The sequence below is a fragment of the Mandrillus leucophaeus genome, unplaced genomic scaffold (assembly GCF_000951045.1).
Source record: "Mandrillus leucophaeus isolate KB7577 unplaced genomic scaffold, Mleu.le_1.0 Scaffold512, whole genome shotgun sequence".
In the NCBI taxonomy this organism is placed as follows: Eukaryota; Metazoa; Chordata; class Mammalia; order Primates; family Cercopithecidae; genus Mandrillus; species Mandrillus leucophaeus.
Genome location: NW_012105498.1, coordinates 1,488,280 through 1,507,692, shown reverse-complemented (window position 1 = coordinate 1,507,692; position 19,413 = coordinate 1,488,280). Strand labels below are relative to the sequence as shown.

The window sequence follows — 19,413 nt, the reverse complement described above, 5'->3', positions numbered from 1 at the left end:
GTCCAGTAGACTCCAATTATATACACAAGGGGCCAGCAAACTTGTTTTGTCAGGGGCCAGATACCAAGCATTTTATATTTTATAGGTCATACAATCTTTACTGAAATAGTCAACTCTGCCATTGTAGTGCAAAAGCAGCCATAGACAATACATAAATACATAAATGGATGTGACTCTGATTCAATAAAACTATTTATGGTCATGAAATTCATGAAATTTGAATTTTATGTGATTTTCATATAAAAGTTTCTTTTCCGATTTTTCTTTCAACAAACTGAAAATGTGAAAAGCATTTTTAGCTTATAGACTATATAAAAATGGACAGTGGAACAGATTTGCCCACAGGCCATGGTTTGCAGACACCCCCCATCCCCACCCTCAGCATGGACCAAAATGTTTGATACCCTCTACAGAGGTGCAGTATGGCGTCCAGATTATTGTAAAGAGCAAATAAGTACTTGTAAAGGCATTAATGTAGTGCCTGCCCCTTATAAGTGTTCAGCAAATGGTTATTATTACAATTAGCTCTTTCAAAAATAATGAATATTAACTCTGTATTTGCCACTGACCTTTGTGGGGGAAAGCCATTATGTTTTGGTTGTTTAACATTTCTACTATATTAAACTTGTACTGTAATTAAAATATATATTAAATAAAAACTAAAAAACTGGTTTGGACAGATAGTGGCACTAGTAGGCCACAGAGTTTTTTGGGTTTTTTCTAATGTCCTGGTGTTGCTTCTTCAATTCCTAGATATTTCTTTAGTACTTGGTCTGTGCTTCTGGGTGCTCCATAAATGAATGACACTAAGTCTTTTCTCTCTAGGAGATCTTGGTATTCTTCAAAGTGATTATACACACCCCAGTGGTAGCCAAAACCTTCTCTTTTTATTAATTTTTCATCACAGCCTTTAAATTTCTGTTTTGTTATATGTTTTATAGTGTGCCACACTGTGCCACAGTAATATGGTTACACAATAATTTATAAATATGTAAATATTAAGATAATGGGTGAGTACGCAAAATGATTTTAAATGATGGTGTCAGCAAGCAAAGTTTTGAAACCACTGGTTTAGGAAGTAAACAGATAAATATATCCCAATGGGAAACCAGAGTTGGCATGAGTGATGAAGGCTCTTATTTACAATGACACGAGTGTTTTCAGGACATGAACTGACATTTAGTCTGGTGTCTTATTTTGACATTTAATGTAAGTACATTGTGTGAGAAACAAGATAGTTTACATTTTTTTTTATTTCATAAGAACACAACAGCTGTATGAACCAGATAATATTATCCTCATTTTATAGATGAGGAACCAAGGTTTAATTCAGAGAAGTTAAGCAACTTGTAAAGGTCAGCTTGAATGAATCAGGACAGTCTAACTATAAAGCATGACATTTTCCACTTTAGCCTTCATTGCATTGAAGAAGTTCATTAAAAAAAAAATGATTAGTCTCTAGTATTCCTACTCTCAAGTTAGTCTTTTTTCCATCACATGTACTTATGTTATTAAGTGCTAAATGGATAAAATTTCACTCCTCCAGAGTTCCGTGGTTAACCCCCTACCATCTCTTTGCATATGCTTCTTACTCTGATTGGAGCACTTGTTGTTTGGATATCTCGATATCTCCTACTCATCCATTAAGACCCAGCTTAAGGCTCATCCCCTCCTTCCAGAAGCCTTCATGACCTCAGTCCCCAGACTGAGTTATTAGATGCCATTCCTCTCAGCCTCTATAGCACCTTAATGAAAGTCCTTATAAAAATATACTATGCAGAGCTTTGGGGTCGTCCCTGGTCGTGTCTTGGTTCCTGAACCTCACGACCCGGCGACGGCGACGTCTCTTTTGACTAAAAGACAGTGTCCAGTGCTCCAGCCTAGAGGTCTAAGGGGACTGCCATCCACGCCGCCACCATGCCCAACTTCTCTGGCAATTGGAAAATCATTCGATCAGAAAACTTCAAGGATTTGCTCAAAGTGCTAGGGGTGAATGTGATGCTGAGGAAGACTGCTGTGGCTGCAGCGTCCAAGCCAGTAGTGGAGATCAAACAAGAGGGAGACACTTTCTACATCAAAACCTCCACCACCGTGTGCACCACAGAGATTAACTTCAACGTTGGGGAGGAGTTAGAGGAGCAGACTGTGGATGGGAGGCCCTGTAAGAGCCTGGTGAAAAGGGAGAGTGAGAATAAAATGTTCTGTGAGCAGAAGGTCCTGAAGGGAGAGGGCCCCAAGACCTCATGGACCAGAGAACTGACCAATGATAGGGAGCTGATCCTGACCATGAGGGCAGATGATGTTGTGTGCACCAGGGTCTACGTCCAAGAGTGAGTGGCTATGGGTAGAACAGCGTCTGGAGCCCACCACTGGCCAGGCTCACTGCCCTGCTTCACTGCCCACTCCCTCCCACTCCCTTCTAGAATAGTGCTCCCCTTACCCCAGTCACTTCTAGGGGTCACTGGGATGCCTCTTGCAGGGTCTTGCTTTCTTTGACCTCTTCTCTCCTCCCACACACCAACAAAGAGGAATGGCTTGCAAGAGCCCAGATCACCCATTCCGGTTCACTCCCTGCCTCCCCAAGTCAGCAGTCCTAGCCCCAAACCGGGCCAAAGCAGGGTCTCTCTAAAGGGAACCTGAGGGCCTGAGCAGGAAAGACTGGCCCTCTGGCTTCTACACTTTGTCCCTGTAGCCTATACAGTTTAGAATATTTATTTGTTAATTTTATTAAAATGTTTTTAAAAATATATGCTATGCAACTGTGTAGTTAGCTATTATCTATTAAATTTATTACTCCCTGGACTGAGAGCCTAAGGAGAGGGAGAATATGACCTTGATTACGTTGTTCTTCTGGCATTCATATAATGTAGGCATACATTCAATAATGTAGTGCCTGGGACATTGTAAGCCCTCCATATGTACTCACAGACTGAGGGAATCTCTTCTTTACTGATTTGAAGTCTGAGATAACTTTGGCAAAGGGATAGATTGAAATGGTCTTAACTAAGGTTTCTCAGGATAGGACTAATTGGTGGTCCCCAAATTAGATTATAGGGGATCAGATAATGGATACACAAAGAAGGCAAACTCTTATATGTATGAACGCTTTGTCCTTCTGAGTTTTCTCAGAAATTGAAGAAGGTACACACACTCATACCAATCAAATTTATATTAATGATGTATATGACATCAATATATATTAATTTCTATATATACTTATGTTTATATGTATGCACACATACTCTTGAACATGAATTCATAAAAATAGACTGCCACAATTTCTATAAACTGTCATGGATCACTGAATGTTCAACAAGAGGGTGAAGTTTATTAACACTCTCCAGACTGGCCCATCTTGCAAAGTCATCCAGTTGCTGTAAATCTCCTTTAGTCCTAAAGTCGTTTCCCTTCTGGATGCATAAATCTACTTCTTTCTTTGAAGGGAACTAGCATCTACTGAAAGCTTTTATGGTGTTCTAGATACTTAACAGAAGTGATCTTATTTAATCCTCAGACATTTGTATAAGCCCACAAATCCTGAACCCAAAAGAAAATGGATCAAGTCAAAAGCAACTCGAGAATTTTACTGAAAACTAGGAAATCTATCCTAAAAAGGAAGGGGACAAGACTAAGGAAATGTCTGAATTAATGAATATTGTTAAATTCAAACAAATTCGTTGCATGGGATTATATCAGATTAATTTCATGGTAATTAATTGAGATTGTGACCATTAACACGGACACTGTTTATGAGCAGGGACCTCTACAATTGATTGAGAGCAAAGCTTCTTCTCTCTACCAAGTGTGTCACTGTTTGTGAAGAGCTTCCTTTTTTTTTTTTTTTTTTTTGAGACAGGGCCTTGCTCTGTCATCCAGGCAACACAAGTGCAGTGACGTGATCATACCTCACTGCAGTGTCAGTGTGGCTCTCCTAGGGTCAAGTGATCCTCCTCCCTCAACCTGCTGAGTAGCTGGGACTTCAGATGTATGCCATCATGACCAGCTGGTATTTCCTGTTTGTTTGTTTGTTTTCGTATAGATGGGGCCTCACAGTGTTGCCCAGGCTGAGGACTTGTTTCATAAAGGGGACGGCATTGGAACATTTGTTTTCAGACTTTTATGTTTCATAAACCAGAAACATTTCAGAACAAACTTCTATAGGCCACAGAATTGCCACCTTTTTATGTTGTCAATAAAATGCAAGACATTAAAAAACAAAACAAAAATTTATGAAAAAAAATCCAACTACTATTTATTCTCACCATCGTTTCAGAAGTAAAAAGAACAATACCAAAACAATAGGAAGAAAAAATAAATAGCAGGAAGGCAATAATTCTATAATAAAAGAAGGCCATTTTAGCTCGATGAAAACTCACTGCATCCTACTTACTTTTCTCATTCTGCTCTGGACCAACAAGGGCCAGGGACCGGTGTCTAAGAACCACTGCCACTGTGCATAGACTTTGAAGCCATACAGATCTGGGATTAAAGCTCAGCCCTACCAGTTTCTAGCTGTGAAACCTGAGGCAGGTTACTCAACTTTTTTCAGCTGCGATTTCCTCCTGTACTAAATGAGGATAATATCTGACTGACTATATTCATTTATATTCATTTCCCAAGGCTGCTGTAACAAAGTACCATAAACTGGGTGGCTTAGAACAAGAGAAATGTATTGTTTCAACATTCTGGAGACCAGAAGTCTGAAATCAAGGTGTTATTTTGGCCATTCTTCCTGCGAAGGCACTAGGGAAATATCTGGTCTAGGACTCTTCCCTGCCTTCTGGTAGTTTCTTGGTTTGTGGCAGCATAACTCCCATCTCCACAAGACATTCTCCCTGTGTGCACCTCTGTGCTCAAATTTCCTTTTTATGAGGACATCAGCCATATTGAACTAGATTGAAGTAGTGTCCCACCATATTCTAGTGTGACCTCATCTTAAGTAATATCATCTGCAACAATTCTATTTCCAAATAAGTTCACATTCTGAGGTACTGGGGGCAAGGACTTCAACACATGAATTTTGGGGTGACACATTTCCACCCATAACATTGACCAACCTCTGGAATTGAGGATAGGCTGAATATATTAGAAAGTACCAATAAAACATCAGAAAGAAAAATAAGAGAGGGTTGTTTGTTTTTTAAAAAAATTTATAATTGAGAAATTTATAATATAGGGACAGTAAGAAATTTGTGTAAGGATATAGGACCAAGAAATAGTGAAGATAAGACTTCAAATACATTCATTTAATAAACACGTATTACATATAACATTCATTTAATGTGTACATATTATTTGGCAAGCCCTGTTCTGGTGCTGGAGATTCAACCAAGGACAAAAAAGACAAGGAACCTGGCCTCATGGAGCTTACATTCTAGTTGGGGAGAGGAGCAAAAATAAAGAAATTAACAAATAAATATACCATATTTCATATATACATTTAATATATAATATTTAGTATATAATGTTTAAGCAGAGATAAGTGCTATAAATTTTTTAGAAGTCTAATAAGAGGGAGAGATAAATGGAGGAATAGAAGATGCTGTTCTATACAGGATGTCAAAGAAATCTTCTCCTCCAAGGAGACACTTGAGCAGATGGAATACTGGTTGCAGTGAAAGGAGCAAATTCCAAGTGAAAGGGGAGCTGCTGAAGGGAGCTGAGCAAGGAGTGTTGGTGTCTGATTTTTGTTTTAAAAACATGGCTGGCTGCTATGTGGAGGAAGGGTGGCAGCAAGGCAAGAATGGAACCAAAGAAACCAGTGAAGAGGTGGTTGCAGAAATCCATGTGAGAAATGATAGTGGTATAGATTAGGGATTTGAGGGTGGAGATGATAAAAAGACTGAGGGTACATTTTGAAGACAGAATTGACAGGATTTGATGATGAATAAGGCATAGGGTGTAAGTTAAAAAGCAGAGTCAAGAATGACTACCAGATTTTTGGCCAGAGCAACTAGGTCAATGATTGTGCCGTTTATTTAAATGATGCATACTGGGAGTAGAGCAGATTCAGGAGAGGAAACCAAGAGTTTAGTTTTGAGCATTTTAAATATGAGAAGCCTATTATTAAACAATCAAGTAGCGATGCTTAGATGTGGTATGCAGCTGGATATAAGAGTCTGGAGCATAGAGCACAGACTGAGACTGGAGATCTACATGTGGTAGCGTTTGATCTACAGATGGCATTTGAGTCTTGATACTGGACTGCTAGCCTTGGGAGTGAGTATAAAAAAGAAGTCTAATGACAAACTTGGGGACACTCAAATTTAGAATATCAGAAAGCAGAGAAGGGCCTAGCAAAGAAGACTTAAAAGGATAGATTAGTGAGGTAGGAGAAAAACCAAGGGGGTCTTGGAAACCAAACAGAGACAATGATTAATTCAGGGAAATTGTAATTGATTCTGCCAAATGCTGGGAGAGGTTGAATAAACTGAAGACTGTGCACTGGATATTGATTTTGTGAGTGACAATGTTTTCATTTACCTTGATAAGAACAATTTTAGTGGGAAGCCTGATTGAAGTCAGTAAAGGAGAGAATGGGATGTGAGGAAGTGAAAACAGACACTAGTGTTTTATGTTATCTGTTGCCACAAATGCTTAGAAGCAGTGGATGTGATAGTTAAAGAGAACAGGTGCTATAGTCTTAGACCTCAGCTATTATTCCTACTGTGCCATCTGTTAGTAAGTCACCTAACCTTTCTAGCCAGATTTCTCACCTATACAGTAGAGATAATAGTACAGACCATTTCAAAAAGTTGTTGTCAAGGTTAAATGAGAAATGTGCGTAAAGTTTTGTATATTGTCAGCCCATAATAAGTGTTCAATAAATATTAGCACCATCACTAATTTAAGCAAAATATTGGTATAGCTTCAAGACTCTACATAGTTCATTATGTCTGAGAGTAATTGTTGGTTGAGGTGGTAATTATGAAAGAATGTGTATAAAATTATGATTATCTGTGACAGGGGAGCAGAGAAATGCTGCAATATAAGAGTTATAATGACTCATATATATTAATTTTTCATGGGATGATGGTGGAATAGCCAGGTAGCAGGGGGAACTGGACAGGGAAGAAATGGCTCCTGAGGGTATTTTGGGGGGTAAATGTAGGTGGAAGGCACAGAGAAGACTTGGAGACTAGACCAAGCCATTTCAGATAATATGTGGATAACCCACTTTAGATGTACAGGAAGTAACCATTGATCTTGTAGCAGTAGTTATCACTTGTTCTTTGTTTACATCTGACTTTTCATACTAGTTTAGAAGAACGTGTCTTCCTCCATCCCTTAGCTCCAATTATATTTCTTACCTCTGCTCCTATAGTACCTACTATTAAGTATGGTCAGGAAAGAGGGCATCTCATCCATGCATATTCCAGACCCTCTAGTAAGATGCTCAGAGGAAAAACTAAACAAGGAGAGAACAGACTGTATGTGAGCAAATTAAGTTGGCCACAGAGTTATTTTCTGGAAACATGGAGCTAAGAAAATCTCTCATGTCTAAACCTGCATATCCTGCAACATGACAGCATCGCCTTGTCTCACAGAGGGTTACTTCTGATGTCTCTCAAGGAATGCTGACTGCATACCTTGAAGATAGCAGTTTCTGATAGGGAGGCGCTCATCTGATAGAGACCTCACCAGTGGCCGAATACTAGGCTATACTGACTTACAGTAGGAGTTAGCAGTGGAACGTTCAAGACAGAAATACCTGTCTTCCTGCTTGGCACACTGTGACTTAGTGGCTGTAAGTGTATGGTTACATGCAAAAGTTCATTGTTTTTATGGGTTTTGTGGTGGGAGCTTGTTTGAAAAGGGTAAGAGAAGCCAAGATGGTCTCACAGTGGATAGCAGACATGCTGTAAATTTGCTTTCTTGGGCTGACGAGTTTATTTGAGTAATGGTGGAAGTAAAGCAGAGAGAAGCTAGCGAGCTGGGCCGGCAGCCCAGCACAGAGCCCTGGGCTCTTCATTCTCTGATAGAAAGCCCATCTCTGGTAGAGAGATGTTAGGTCTCTTTAGGACTTTTCCCCCTTCACTGGCTGGCAGGTTAGAAGACTCCTTAGCACAGTAAAATTCACATCTTAAAAGGTAGTTTAGGGAGAAGGTGTGGCAGAAATTCATTTTGTCAAAGGAAATACGGTAGGAATGAGAACCATTTGGGGGTACATACTATAAACTAGGCATTGTGTTATTTTCTTGATATTCTCCATTTAGTCTTGTGATGTAGGTTTTAATATACCCATTTTACAGATAAAACAATCCATGTTATAGTAAATTAGTGGCAAAGACAGTTAAACACAATTCTGTTGAATTCCAAAACTTATTATCTTTTTATCTTTTCTACTAAAGGCCATATTAAATCAATCTGCTCTCATTGTTCATCTGCCTCTAGCAGTTTAGTGTAAAACACTGCTTGGGGCCAGATAATATATGAGTCTGGGCTGTGAAACTAAGTTGCCTGGAGTCCATTAGAGCTCTGCCACTTAACAGATGTATGATCCTGCGTGGATTAGTTAACCTCCCTGAATCTCAGCTTCTTTCTGAGATACGTTGCTCATGATAGTACTTACCTCACAGGGACATTTTGAAGATTAAGTGAGTCAATACATGCTAAGCATTTAGAATACTACATGGCACCTAAAATGTGTTCAATAGTTATTAGCTATTATTATTCAAAACATGTTTTCCAGTGCTGTTATTCAATGAACCTAAAAAGGTTATACTGACCTTTTCAGGGAGGAAACAAAAAGCTCAGGCACTGCTCCCCATGAAGCCAGCCCGTTAATGATTTTTGGTCAACAGTACTGTTTATGATTTCCAGTCTTCTCATTTGCCGGGCTTTCGTGCTCCAGAGGCAGCATGGTAGAATAGAAAGGCACTGTACTTTGCCATCAGAAGACCTGGGTTTGGGTTCAAGCTCAAATCACACTTTGTGTGACCTGGGCAAGTCACTTTATCTTTCTTGCCAGGGGTTCCTTATCTGCACAGTAAGGAGGTTGGACTCCCTAATCTCTAGGACTCCTTGTATTCCCTAAATTCAGTGAATACCAAACAAAGTCACTTAGCCTCTCTGATCTCTGGTGCTCATCTGTACTGTAGCACTCCTGATACCTTCTTTAGTCACTGAGAGAGGCAGTGAGAGTGAAAGTATTTGGTAGACTGTGACAGGCTATGCAAATATAGGAGTTGATCCTTACTATTATGAGCATTAACCCTGAGTAATACGCCTTGCTGTATGTGCATTGGTGCAGGGGCTTTTTCCACATTTTGTTGTCTTTGCCTACCCCTCACTGAGTTGGGTGGATCCACCTTAACAAGGTGTAGGGGAACACAAGCAGAGGATGGGGGTGCAGTACTGATGGTGGGAAAGCATCTTATTGGTTAATAGTGGTACATCCCAAACACCAATTACTGTCACTGCTTCTAAGGCTGATATATTTATCAGGATGAGTTACAAGGAAATATATGTACCCAGTGAGCGAGAATGCTGCATGGTCACCCCCTGTGATGTAAAATATGAGAATCTAGGAGGGGCTGTTTTATAATTCATCAGGTTCCGCTAGTGAGTTCTGTCGGAGTCTTAGTTATAAAGGCAAGTGTGAACCGGACAGCAGACAGGAGAACCTGGCACCAAGGAGACGGAGAAGCTGCCTTTGGTGCCTCCTGCCTCCTCCCTGCTTTGTTCCAATAATTTTGTGCTCGGTAAGTTCCCTGGCTTTGCAGCTAATCGTTGTTGTTGAATAAGCTTGGCAAACCTACCCGTAGTTTGGAATATGCACTTGCTGTCAGAAGTGTGTGTCAGTGCTTGGGCTCCTGACAAATTCCACAATTTCCTTTTAACGAGCAAAATAGCTTAAAAGATGAAAGAAAACCCGATGAATCAATTATTCACCTTGATCCTTGGAAGGCTGCTTTCTTTGGTTGCTAAAGTTTCTCAGGTTTCATTCTATCAGTTTCATTTGTTGGGTGAGCTTTGAAAAGAACAAGTCTCTTTGTCACGAAATTGTTTTTCTTAGCTGCCAAAAGGAGGTATGTACAGGGTGGTTTGTCCATCCCCACCCCCCTAATTCACTCTCCTCAGCAATCGGCAAATCTTAAAACAGACCGTTTGCCTGGTAACCAGCTCCAACCGAGCTGAACCTGTGCAAGGCAAGATTCAAATTGCAATCTTTTGTGTGAACAGAACTGAGGGGCTGTGAATAATTGGCATTGTGGCGATTATTGTGAAACTCAGTATGGTGGTAGTCCTGCGTTTTGCCGGGATGGGATCAGAATCCAATGGGATTTGCATTTGGCATGCCTGTTGATGATGTGGGAGAGGGAGTGAAAGAAAAGACTAGATCGTTATGGAAAGAGCTGTACGATGTACCCGCAGGACGGACAAATGCAGAAGGCATGACTGCTGTATTTGCATGACTTGTGGCTGGCTATTTTCTCTAGTTTCATTGTCACCATTAACATTTACCTGAAGCTGCATTTCTGTCTCATCTGGGTGTGCTGCCGGTCCTTGCTCCAGGTCCTAGCTTCAGGCAGGATGTGTACTAACTCCTGGTCAGCTAACTATAGGAAGTCATTTCCTCTTCAGAAGGAAAGAGAAGCGAATGCTGTACCTTCTTAGACTCTCTGCTGTGTTGTTTTGCCTCTGTCCAAATCTCATGGAAACCAACAGCTTGACGTACTTTTTTTGCAATAGCAGATTTAACTGTGGTGTCATATGGCATATTATATATGGAGAGGAGTAACAAGGACATTTTTTCAAATGTTTCAAGTGTGTCTGGCTTGTTGACATTCGCTTTATTTCACTGGCAAGTAGCTACTGTCTTCTAAACCCATAACTGTTTGTCCAAAGTGTTTACCTGCACACTATTGTAATTTCTCTTTACATGTAGAATCTGTAGATTTAACAAATGTCCTCTTTAACCTCAAAGAAAGCAACTCATTTTAGCATCTCTTTGAAAAAAAAGTATGCATTTTTTTCACCAAAGACTTAGCTTACTCTTTGCTTTATTTTTTGCACAAATATTTTGGTTATCGGCACCAGCACACTTCCAATGAAGTTATTTCTCCTTTCTTAGTATACTTTCTGAATATACCAAAAACTTGGCAGATTTAGAATATGGAATATATATTTTTTCAGGAACACTTTTTTTGTACATGCTTCTTTTGTCCATAAATAGCTTTTCCATATTTTCCATTTCTCTGAATAAGTTCTGCTTAAAGAGCAGAGGAGTGATGTATTGTGGTTGGCACTTAGGGGTGTGTAACCTGAGACTTGGTTTCTAATCCACAAGCGGCTGCCCCACAAGGGGTCTGTAAAATGTCTTATGTTTGGCTCAAAGCTTATGGATAGAGCAATAATGATTAAGATAGGAAATTCAGCAAATCATCACAGATACAAACGAACATCTGTGTTTGATGCTCCAGCCAGCCCATGACATTTTGTAAAGCTTAGGTCACATAGCTGAAGGGTCCTAAAAGTGTTAATGTATCTTAATGCCAAGAATAATGTAGTTGTATTTGTTGTAAAGTAACTTTGAGCTGTACTGTACATTAAATTTTTAAAAATTACATGCCAGACTCCATGGTTTATTTTACAGCAGTATCTGGGTTTTGATTCAGTGTGGTTTTATGGAAAAATAAACCTATGTACCAGTCTCAAAAACTGAACTTCTTCTCATTTGGCAGTGGTTTTTCCATTTTCTCCACCAACCCATGATAAACTCTATTTATAGCAACAAAAGAAAATTTAATATGAGTTATCCCCAATTAAATTTACAGCAAGACAAATATAAACTGTGACAAGAACCCTCTTACAGGGCACATACACACAAAACCATGTCTCTCAAACCAGGATTAAAAGCTAAAGAGGCAAATGTTAATTTTGCCTACGTGATACATATAATTTCCTTTGAGAGTGTAGGGAAGGTGGCAAAAAGGACAGGTTTAGAAGTGCTGTTCAAAGACCTGGCTCAGCAAGGTGTAAATGGAAAGGGGAAGGGTTTTGTGTCCCCAACCAAGTATTATTGTCTGCACCTCACGCTCTTTCTCTGTAAAATGGAGGAGGGGGAAATTAGGAGAATTAACCAAATTGATGATATAGGTAAAGCCAATAGTATACTGTTTAGCACAAAGCAATGTCCAATGAAAGGTAGTCATTGTTGTAAATTGTATTTTGTCAAATATATTAACTCATTTTGATAGATGTTGATTTTGAAAGAAATTTGCATGGTAAACAGGAAGATTATACAATTTTTCAAATTAACAAGATATACTTCTTATAACTAGATCATTTTGTGTTTTTGTTTTTATTTTGGAATCCTAGTAAAGACAGAGTTATTACCTTTCTGTTCACTTTTAACTAATTCCTAGAATAGTATCCAAAGTCCTTACATAATTATTTAAAGAATACATTTTATTTCCAATAGAGAACATGGAAATAAACTGATGCCAAATAACACATCATAGCTTTGTACGTTATTTGCCAAATAACAACTAGGCCATAATTCCAGCCCTGACGTTGTATTAAAATACCTGACAATACTAGTAAATATAGTTTATGATGTCCCAGGCACTATGCTAATGATTTTACATGCATTTTCTTATTTAATCTTCATCACTACCCTACCAGGTAGATCCTATTTTGCTTTCCATTATCAAACGAGGAACTGATAAAGAAAATTTTGTTTAAATATACTACTAATGTAAATTGGCATATAGCAGTGCTAGGATTTAAACCCACGCCTGTCTGATTTCAGGATCCACATGGTGACCAACATGTTGGAAGCATGCAATAGAGTTTGCCCAGCTCTTCACACTTCCATTTTGGAATCTTGGCCCCATATCTGCTTTGATTCCTCTCCTCATATGTTTAATCCCTCTCAGAGTTTAGAGAATATTTTAAAAATGAAGTTGGGGATTTCCTTGCTCCCACTTTTGGTCTACACCAGTTAAGATCACATTCTCCTGAGCCATCTCTCCTATTCTTATCGAAGTATAAAATTTGGTATAAAAAATGAAACATAAAAAGGTCGTAAATCTACCAAATTCAAGGCAAGCTCTGAAAGTTACCCTAAATCAGTACCACCCTTTGAACTGAGCAAGTTTCCCTGTGTCTCTGGCTTTAGAGAAGGCTGTAGGCCAAGAGGATGGGCTCTCTTAGATTTTGCTCTCTCCCCCTTCTGGATCACATTCAGGGTAAATAGGACTCAATAATTTTTTCCCCAAACATTCCTAAGCTCACTTTCAAGAGGTGTATGATGTGCTTCCCCAACCCCCGCCCCCAAGTCTGAGGGGAAACCAAGAGTCTTCTATTTGCATGAGGGTAGGAAATAGGGCAAGGGATGGATGCTGTTAATCATTGCTTGCACTGATGAGCTGAGATGTCCACACATCTGCATGAAAGGTCTTTTGTGGTGCAGGAAGAAACTATGAAAAAGAAGAAGGGCTAGCCCAGAACCGGGAGTCTCTGCTTATGTTCTTGTTCTGGGTCCCAAAAATATGAGTCAGCCTACCTTGAGTTGCAGAACATTTACTTATAATTCAGAGTAGTAAACTAAAATTCCAGTGGGTTGGTTTTCTGGGGATTTTGTATGTTTTTGCTTTTGACTTTTTTCCTCGATTAACCCAAAAGAAATCATTTGAAGAAGGAAATGGTCGAAACTGTGACGATCTCAGCTTCAAGAAAAGACACTGGCTTTTCTAGTTCAGAGGCATAGCCTTACTTTGGAAAACAATTTTAGGACTGGCTGGATTAAAACTGTCTGCCATGTGTCTTTTAGGGCACTTGGAAACAGTTGCTTGGAGAGACCCTAGCTAATTTCAGGTGTCCTTTCCTTATCTCTAGTTTTAAATTGCAATTGTAACACTTAGGGCAGAGGACTAATAGAAGGCTGCCTGAATGATCCAAGTGGAACCCTGTCGCACAGGGGAGGTTCCCCCTGTAGGAAGAGTCAAATCAAAGCAGAGATGGCTATCAATGACTTTGTGTGGCCTTATGCCATTACTATAGCCCCTTCTGTTTAGTGCATCATTCTCCCAATAGTTCCTTTTCATCTTATGTCACGTTGGAGACAAAGACACTCCTAAGGAAAATTAACAGCCAGGAGTTCTAAGCAACAAATCTTTGTGATTATTAAGAACTTTGAGGTTTGGGGGATTTTGTTTTTGTTTTTTAATGAAATGAAAGCTATTATGCAATTAACATGAATGATTTTTTTCCTTTTATTTGTGTTTCTTTTAGTATTATTTTCACAAAGTAGTTTTCTAGGTGGGAAGACAGAATGCATTGTTGGAAGTATTCCCAACTATTAAACCTTGCAACTTTGCATTCCTTAGCTATAAAGCAAGTATAGCAATTCCTGTCTCACGGGACAGTTGGGAAGATGTAAATGAGATAACTTTATTTCCCAGTATTAGCTATGCTCTCATCCATATTAAAGTATCTGGCACAGTAAATACTTAACACATAGTATGCCTACATTAAGTGTTCACCCAATCTGAAAATACAGTGGTTAAATTGATGACTCTGTGAAGACTAATGGGTGCCATATTTATTTTGCCTAGAAAAGTTGGTAGTAGAGATGGTGCAAAGAGATAACAAACAAACAAAAGCAAGACAAAGCATGCCTTTGGTGGTAGTATCTCCATTTTATTTTTAGTTTCTTCTTTATGTTTTATTTATCATTTGAACTTTTAATAAACATGAATCATTCACATAATTATAAGAAAAGGGAAAACACACTTTTAGGAAATTAGAGGAGAAAATAGCTGTTAGTATATTGTGAACATCTAACTCTGAAAGAGTCAAGCCAAATATAAAAAACTAAAATGCAAAATACTTGGGAAAGCCATGTGTTCTGGTCAGAATAATCCAGATTATCTTGCTTTGTTAGGTTGTTTTCTAGTTCATTTGTCTATTATTAGTTATTTATTAAGCATGGACCATGTGCCAAGTGTTCTGCTGGGTGATGAGATAACAAAGATGAAATACTTTAATCCCTGAACTCAAGGAATTTATAATCCAAGTGACATGGATAAATGAGCCCATAGTTGCAAATGTGATTCCTTCTCAGCCATGACAGTAACAGATAAGGCTGCTTTCCATTGTAAGTAGTGTCAAGCTTGCAAAACAAAGTAGTTTTCTAGGAGGAAAGGCAGAATGCATTGTTGGAAGTGTTCCCCACTATTAAACCTTGCAACCTTGCTTTCCTTCACTATAAAGCAGGTATAGCAATTCCTGTCTCACAAGGCGGTTGGGAAGATGTAAATGAGATAACTTTATTTCCCGGTATAAGCTATGCTCTCATCCATATGAAGTATCTGGCACAGTAAATACTTAACACATAGTATGCCTACATTAAGTGCTCACCCAATCTGAAAATACAGCGTTAAACTGATGACTCAAACTGACTTGCTCAACAAAGGGAATATATACTCACATTGGTGATTGTAACTTAAAAGTACATCAGTAAAGTCAGCTTCAAGAGGTCTGATCCTGTAGCTCAGCTCACAATGTTGTCAAGAAATCCCTTTTGGTCCTGCCACACTGCCTGTCTTTGTGTTAGCTTCATACCAAGACTAATTGCCCTCATGGCCTCAGGACAGTTGCCAGTGGCTCCTAGACAACTTGTTTTCATAGTCACATCCGGCTAGAAAGAGATCCTGACAATGATTGCTAGAATTCACTTTGAAGAGACTGGCTTCTATCCACCCCTGAACATGAGACCAAATCTCCAGCCCCATTCTAAAGCTTAAATAGGATAAAGACAGTCTCCCCAGGACATTATGAGTCCTTAACTGAAATTTGGCAGCTGTTGCTGTTAGGATGGGATGGTGGTGGGGTAGGATGCTGGAAAAGAATCCAGCAGCCATCTATAACTTGTGAAATGTACAATACATAATGTACAAATGTCTACTAGAGTTAGTACATAACATAATGGAATGAAGGCGAAACATTTGATGGTGCATGTCCCTAAACTGGTTTCCAGGAAGAGTAGGAGTTTGCTAGGGGAGAAGAAAGAAGGAAAGGCTTTGAGGTAGAGAAAAATGCTCTTTGCCACAAAAGCTAATGAAGTAATTGTTTAACTCACTGCCTATCTTTACATTGGCACTACTGCAGAAATCACCAGACAGCCAGAAGCCATGTGCCCAGTAGAATAACGAACAGAAAACCTAGAGTATCAGTCTCACCAAAATTTGTTGTTAAATAATGACCATTGAGTTCTAAGCTAAACCACAGTCAAATGTTCTGATTCTTTACAATGTGGATACAGATCTGGAGTCAATCAATGTGAACTTTAAAATGTATGTTACCAGACTCAAGAATTATAGTATTTTGAACAAAATCATCATCTTCTTCTTCTCCTTTTTACTTCTAATTAAACCTGCTCAGAGAAGATTAATGACTTATACAATAACACAAGTGTATTTGGATTTTGATATCATGATGTTTGTGATGCTAAAAAATATGATAAGACAAATAAGAATATATTTTGGTACGTGTGTTTGCTATGTCACTTTGGAAATGAGACATAAAGTAAAAATTTCTCAACAAAATGTCAATGCTTCAAAGAAAAATGAGACTTCACTCTGATTTCTGGATAATTCAAAGTTTATGTAATTCATAAGTTCTTCAGCCTTTGGCAGTAATCATCATTTCTTTCCACTGAGGAAGTAGAATACTTCCTTCATTAAGATTGTACTTAATGGGCTTGGTAATAGTTTTCCACTAAAATTCCTGACTCCAAATTTAATTAACTACACTTTGGATTGTTTTTCCACTTTTACAGCATAGAAGAGGAAGTGACAAAACCATTATTTACTTTCTATCACAAGCATGCTCATACAGTTCACAATTTTCTGTCATCCAAATGCAATGATTAAACATTCTTATTTCACTCATGAAACTTGTCTCAGTGCTGTCAGTCCACCTACCTGGTGGGTATGCTCCTAAAATATTCATTTGTCTATCTAGCTTCATTCCAAAGAACAGAAAATAATAGCAATAAACAGAATCAAAGTATATTTCCTCTTGCCCCTTGCTTCTGGTGTATAAAATCTGTTCAGAAAATCTGTATCCAGGCATGGGTAAGTGCTCCCAGCCCAGCTGTGTCAGTGAAGAGCCCAAGACTTCTGTTTTAACTCAGAAAACATGCTTGAGTAAGAGAAGGGTGCAGTGACCAGGTAGGAAATGCTTCCAGGGCACTGGCTTCTTCCTCTTCAGATTAGACAGTTCTCCAGTGCAGAGAAAGAAGCAACTAAAAATAGTGGAAGGGTGACAGATAATGTTTATTTAAAAGCACATATGTCACATAAGCATTAAAAGGTACCATTATTACCATGGCATAACTTCACTTCCCCATAGCACAAACCAGATATAATCTTCTTTGTCTTGTTTTGTAGCTTCCTTGTACAAATAGAGAAACTGTTCCTTGGATGAATTTCTTACCTTATCAGTAAATGTGTTGAGTTCCTGACAAATAGAGGATGCCAAAGAAGTATCAAAAATCCCAGCGCTAATATTCCGGCTGCAGGCAGTGCTTCTGCTTCTTAAAATATTGAAATATTTCCTTGTTAGTAAATAGCTTCTACCCTGGGCTCTTTGAGTGCTCCTCTCCAAGCTGCTTCAAACTGGAACCCCCGAATCCCTTCCCTAGGACTCTCACACATCTCCATGCTTGAACAACTAAAGCATTAATACCTGGCACAGCTAGCTATAAATATTTTGACATCACTTCTATGTAACACTCATCTTATTTTTAAAGAACTTATGGCTACAATTAGGGAGAATAACATTTAGACACAGGAACAATGTGTAACTAAGTATTAAGATGTTTAAGACGGCCCTTTATGCATTCTTAAAAAGTGGGTAAAGGAGATATTTGAGGTTGTCTGGAAAGACAGGTCAGGGATTTGGATAGGGCAGAGGTAAAGGAGTAAAAGACAATGGCAGAATGTACAATTTTAAAAATTCATTTACTTAACAAATAATAACAAAATTCTCTGTTTGTTTACTGCTGCTGTGTGCAAAGCACTGAATACATGTTATCTCATTTACTTCTCACAGTAGCACTATAAAAATAGAGGAGAAAATAATACTTGGTCACATAGTTGGAAAGTAGCAGGACAGCACATGTGATACCCACCATTTCCCGCAATGTGCAAGACACTGTATTAGGTGCTTGAATAGGAAGATGTATCTTTCTACTTGTATAGGCCAATAACAAACCCAAGGAAATACTGGCAGCCCCTTAATTGAATAAAAAAGTGCTAGTGGGTCTTCCACCATCAACAACATCATTTTAAAATATTACAGGATAATTCATTATTGTCTTGCTTGCTTCAGTTGCCCCACTAGCAGCATAAAGAGTAAAATGTGAGCCATAGGGTACTAGCTAAACGCATTATAATGTGATAATCTGATCTTCCAACATTAGTCTTCTCATGACCTTTTCATAACATAGGACATTAGAAAAAGCAATAAAACACACAGTCAAAATGATTAGCCTATTGACAAAGTGTTGCTTTCCATCTTTAAATGGAAACTGAAAGAAGAAGCCTATTAATGATTCCATGGCAAATATCCCTTTTTTTGAAAACTCTCCAGTTATGCCTTGCACAACAATGAGCATATGTTTGTCATGACTAAAAATTATTTGGAAAAATATATGTTTTTAGGCCAAAACATAGGCATCATAGGCATTGCCTCATTTCTTACTAAAATACCTCACAGAGAGATTTGTTTTGTTTTGTTTTGTTTTGTTTTTTTGACGGAGTCTTGCTCTGTCGCCCAGGCTGGAGTGCAGTGGTGCGCAGCTCACTGCAACCTCCACCTCCTGGGTTCAAGCGATTCTCCTGCCTCAGCCTCCCAAGTAACTGGGATTACAGGTGTGTGCCACCACACCTGACTAATTTTTTTTGTATTTTTAGTAGAGACGGGTTTCACCATGTTGGTCAAGCTGGTCTCGCACTCCTAACCTCGTGTGCACCCGCCTTGGCCTCCCAAGGTGCTGGGATTACAGGTGTGAGCCACCACACCCGGCCTGAGAGTTTCTTGAAGGCAGGGATTTGATTTCATTCATCCCTACATGCCTAGCATCTCACATGATGCCTCAACGCAAACACACCAAAAATACTGGTTGATAAATGCCAGCTGATACATTCTTCAAAGGAGGAGGGAGACAACATGAGAGAAAAGTGGGGAAGAATTTCTGAAGCTAAGCTAGAAGATGATACAGGAATTTACTAGATTTATAGAGAAGAGTATTGTTAGTATACTGAGCAATGTTCCCAAAATAAGTAAGTATGCTCACAGAGTTTGCATGTTTAAGAAAATCAAGGAGGCTGGGCACGGTGGCTCACACCTGTAATCCCAGCACTTTGGGAGGCCAAGGCAGGCAGATCACCTGAGGTC

The 19,413-nt window shown here is 38.9% G+C and overlaps 1 protein-coding gene and 1 pseudogene across 7 annotated transcripts in view; both read left to right on the top strand.

Moving 5' to 3' along the window:
- The window catches only part of DLG2 (discs, large homolog 2 (Drosophila)), a 916,021-nt gene that overhangs the window by 669,434 nt on the left and 227,174 nt on the right, over positions 1-19,413 (top strand). Inside the window, exon 1 of one of the 6 annotated variants that reach the window (XM_011996432.1) lies at positions 9,437-9,704. The exons of the other annotated variants lie outside the window; for them this stretch is intronic. The gene's annotated coding sequence lies outside the window, so the exon portion shown is untranslated. Of the gene's footprint in view, positions 1-9,436; positions 9,705-19,413 lie in introns of those variants that run through there. 6 annotated transcript variants of the gene reach the window in all.
- LOC105551251 lies at positions 1,786-2,739 on the top strand (annotated as a pseudogene). The gene has a single exon (XR_001007842.1). The product of XR_001007842.1 is annotated as a cellular retinoic acid-binding protein 2 pseudogene (transcript).